We start from the raw sequence: 4,774 nt of genomic DNA, 5'->3' as shown, positions 1-4,774 counted from the left end.
ATGGTTTTGGTTCCTTTCAAGTTGTCAACAAAACCCGTCTGTCATCCTTTTCATTTTGAGAGAGCTTTTCATCACTTTTTTCTATAGGCTTATGGCAATCTCAACATAAAATACATTCACCCAAATATCAAAAAGCTCCATTATTATTAATGGATTGTCACTCTAAGAGTTTAAACATAACTGTGAATTATTATTTTATTACATTTCAATGGTTAATTTTTATTGGATATAGTTTATTTACATTTCAAATGTTATTCACTTTCCTGGTTTCTCCTCCATACCTCCTATCCTATGTCCCCTCCTTCAGCTTCTCTGAGGGTGTTCAGCCACTCAAACACTCCCCTTTGCCTCCCCTCCCTGACATTCCTTTATACTGGGGCATCAAGCCTTGACCAGAACAAGGGCTTCTCTTCCCTTTGATGCCCAACAAAGCCATCCACTACTACATATGAAGTTAAAGATATGGGTCTATCCATGTGTACTCTTTGAATAGTGGGTTAGTCCCTTGAGCTCTGGTTGGTACAGAGCTATAGTGATAAAAATTGTATTGTATTAGTAAGAGTCAAGAAGGTAGATTAATAGAATAAAATTTAAGATCCAAAAATGAACCCATACACCTATAGTCACTTGATCTTTACAAATGTGCTAAAACATTCCAGTGGAAAAAGATAGAATTTTCAACAAATGGTCCTGATCCAATTGGTGCTAAGCATGTAGGAGAATGCAAATTGAATCATTCTTATTGCTCTGTACAAAGCTCAAGTCCAAGTGGATCAAAGACCTCCACATAAAATCAGATACATTCAAACTAGTAGAAGAGAAAGTGGAGAAGAGCCTTGAAAACATGGACACTGGGGAAATTTTCCTGAACAGATCACCAATTGCCTATGCTTCAAGATCAAGAATTGACAAATGGGACATCATAAAATTTCAAAGCTTCTCTAAGGCAAAGAACACTATAATTAGGAAAAATGACAACCAACAGAATCAGAAAGGATATTTGCCAATCCTATATTCAAATAGAGAGCTAATATCCAACATATACAAACAACTCAAGATAGACTCCAGAGAATCAAATAACCCTATTTAAGTTGGTGTACAAAGCTAAACAAAGAATTCTCTACTGAGAAATATGAAATGGTTGAGAAGCACATAAAGAAATGTTCAGCATGCTTTGTCATCATGGGAATGCAAATCAAAACAACCCTGAGGTTCCACCTCACATTTGACATAATGGATGAGATCAAAAACTCAAGTGACCGCAGATGCTGGTGAAGATGTGGAGAAAGAGGAACACTTCTTCATTCCTCCATTGTTGGTGGGATTGCAAGCTCGTACAACCACTCTGGAAATCAGCCTGGTGCTTACTCAGAAAAAGGGACATAATACTATCTGAGGACCCAGCTATACTACTCCTGGGCATATACCTCAAAGATGTTCTAGCATACTACAAGGACACATGCTCCACTATGTTAATTTATAATAAGGTCTTGAATGTGGGGGAGTATTGGCCTAGCTCAACAGAAGGTTTTATTTGCTACAATCATGGAGTATGTAGGGCATGTCTCCAAACTCTCAGTGGAGAACACAAGTAGGGGAAAAGAGAGACAGAATGGGGGCAGATGGAGAGGATGGTGGCAGTGATTATAATATAAACTGAATAAACAAACAAACAAAAATAAATAAATCCAATAAAGAGGAATTAGGAGACTGGGCTAAGGCTCTCAAGTAGAGCCCTTGCCTACTATATGCAAACACTGAGTTCAACTCCCAGCACTGAAAAAAAAATAGTAATTTGGAAATGGAAAATGTACTCATTTATTTCAGATTAACAGTGTAAGAAGTCACTTTGAAACAAATTGTTTTACATCATCTGTCATACAAGACACTTGTTATTTTGTCATCAAGTCAAAACATATCTTTATTAAAATAAGAGATTTTTGTTCATTAAAAAACATCAGTTGTTGAAAGACACCAAATCAGTAAGAACTTTCACAGACAGAACATGGAGTATATGAGCAGAATAAAAGAGAAAAAATAAATTAGTTATAAAGACGTACAATTCATACAGAATTTGGCTTGAGAGATAGCTCAGTATTTATGGATTTGGTACACAAGCATAAGTTTATCATGTTACATGGGTAAATTCCATGTTAAAATGCTATGTACTATGACGCACAGCTACAAACTGTTAAGAAGACAGAGATGGGTGGTTATCTGTGTCTGTGTATCCTGCCATATGAAAAAACTTACTGAGATCTAGGGCAGTAAGAGGCCTCATCTCCAAAATAAGGTGGATGGCCACATGTGTCCACTGGGAAGCACTGTCCAAGGCACATATCCAAACACGTACACATACAAATAATACAAAAGGCATCTAGGCATTGACTACAAACTGGTGATAGATACATAAGGAGAACAATGAGCTTTGGAAAAATGATAAATTTTACATTGAAGACATTTTTAAGTGCTGTTTTTTTCCAGTCACAGAGTCAGGGGTGCTTTCTTCTTTGATGATTTTTAGGAAACTCTAGATTCTATTGTTCAGATGGTATCTAAAACCAAAAGAATTATTCACATTTGTTTTACTGGCATTTGTCAAAGGTTATAAATTAGTTGATTTAAGAAAGAACACTCCTTAAAGAAAAAAATAAGGGCTTTGGAAGAATAGCTTGTCAAAGCTCGAGTTGAGGAAAAAACAAGTCCTTTGGGAAGAGAACACATGAATAAGGCCTATCATGCATATTGAGAGGTTTGCATTGATAGAGACAATCTGAAGACCAAATTGAAAAAGATAAATAAAGACAATTCTGAATCTTTGAAAGTTGAATGAGCACCTACAATCTGAAGAAATATAACTTCTACAGCTAAGAACAGAGGTGGAGATTCAGCAGGTAATCGAGAATTTAAATCCAACCTCATCCAACCAGGAGGTATAAAAGTTAACCTGTGACTTGCAGATTAATGGTTTGGAACAAGAACTGTAATTATTGAGGAAAGAATGTAGTGATCTCAGAATAGAGCCACAGAAAGCCAGACTGACCAGTCCATCTCAGGAAGACATTTTGCAAGACAGAGATATCGTCAGGTCTAGCTTGTCAAGTGAAGAGCATGTTCTACTCCAGGGCCTTCGCCACAAGGATAATATACAGCATGCATACTGCGAATTCAAGAGGGATATGTCTAACTTACTTTTGGTGACTCAAGTGCAAGCAGAACTACTAAGAAAACTGAAAAACTCAGCAGCAGTCAAGAAAGGATAGCTTAGAAAGTGAAAGTACCCTCCACAAGCTTGAGGACCTGTTTTACCTGAAACTCACAGTGAAAGGAAAGAACCAAATCCAGAAACTTGCCCTATGACCTTCATGCTCATCCTGTACCCCAGTGGGATGTATTGAAGACCTTGGGAGTGCCTGTGTAAAATTTAACGTGACAAATTTTACTACAAGTTACAAAAGAAATTCCTCCTGTCACCAAATGGCCAAGCTACTTGTATTGCTTCATCTTTCCCTTTTTTAGGAGATAGAAAGGTTTTCTCAGACAAAGCATTTCTTCAGTCATGGACAGATAACGAAAGATTGATTCCTAATGATAGTACAGACTTTCAGTAGTGCAACTCCTATGGGAGAAATTCTCTGAAAGATAATTCCTGGGTATTCTAAAGTTCTCCTAAATCAAGTGAGACAGCATTTGGTGAAAATAAAGGCACACTCTTACATTTATCGAAAACCACTGCATTACCTAGATCAACATAATCAGAACTAACTTTACAGAAGTTAATATGACTTGTGGTTTGATCAGGACACTGACTCACTGGATCTCCCAAGAGATTGTCCAAACTGAAAATGGACTTTGATTAATGTCTTGCAGAGTTCTCTAGTATGCACACTTGTACAGCATTATGTATGTAGTTGATTTTCAAGTATAGGAATCTTCAATTGTACCTTTAAAAACAATTACAAATTTTTGCTTCTTGGATAAAGAGTGGAAATGAAGATTTTAGACATGGTTTTATAAAGTGTGTGACCTGCTTAAATATCTAATCATTAAATTAAAAAACAACCTTTAATATAAGAGAAAAACCATGTCTTCTGGATCATGTTATATTAAGAAGCACTTTTTATTAGTCAGAATGGCTAAGATTAAAAACTCATGTGACAACAGATGCTGGTGAGGATGTGGAGGAAAAGGAACACTCCTACATTGCTGGTGAAATTTCAAGTTTGTAAAACCACTCTGGAAATCAGTCTGGTAGATCTTCAAAAAAAATGAGACATTGTACTACCCAGCTATACCACTCCTGGACATATATCCAAAAGATGCTCCAACATATAACCAGGACACATGCTCCACTATCTTCATAGCAGCTTTATTTATACTAGCCAGAAGCTGGAAACAACCCAGATGTTCTTCAGCAGAAGAATGGATAGAGGAAGTGTGGTTCATTTACACAACAGAGTACTACTCAGCTACTAAAAACAATGACTATGAAATTCTTAGACAAATGGATCAAACTATAAAATATCATCCTGAGTGACGTAACACAATCACAAAAGAACACACATGGTATTCACTCACCGATTAATAGATATTAGCCCCAAAGCTCCAATTACTGAAGATATAATTCACAGACCCCATGAATTAAGTAATGAAGTAAGACCAAAGTGTAAATGCTTCAGTCATTCTGAGATTGGGGAACAAAACATCTACAGGAAAAACATATGGAGACAAAGTTTGAAGCAGAGACTGATACAAAGGCCAACCAAGATACTTC

General features: G+C 36.6%; 1 pseudogene across 1 annotated transcript; it reads left to right on the top strand.

Moving 5' to 3' along the window:
• On the top strand, nucleotides 1–3,765 carry LOC308429238 (5-azacytidine-induced protein 2-like; annotated as a pseudogene). Its single transcript has 3 exons — nucleotides 1–36; nucleotides 2,627–3,259; nucleotides 3,375–3,765. The product of its transcript is annotated as a 5-azacytidine-induced protein 2-like (transcript).
• The last annotated feature ends 1,009 nt before the right edge of the window (nucleotides 3,766–4,774 follow it).

This window comes from Micromys minutus (assembly GCF_963924665.1).
Source record: "Micromys minutus genome assembly, chromosome: 13".
Lineage (NCBI taxonomy): Eukaryota > Metazoa > Chordata > Mammalia > Rodentia > Muridae > Micromys > Micromys minutus.
The sequence above is the reverse complement of the archived record's forward strand: the minus strand, read 5'-3'. Positions and strand labels throughout refer to the sequence as shown.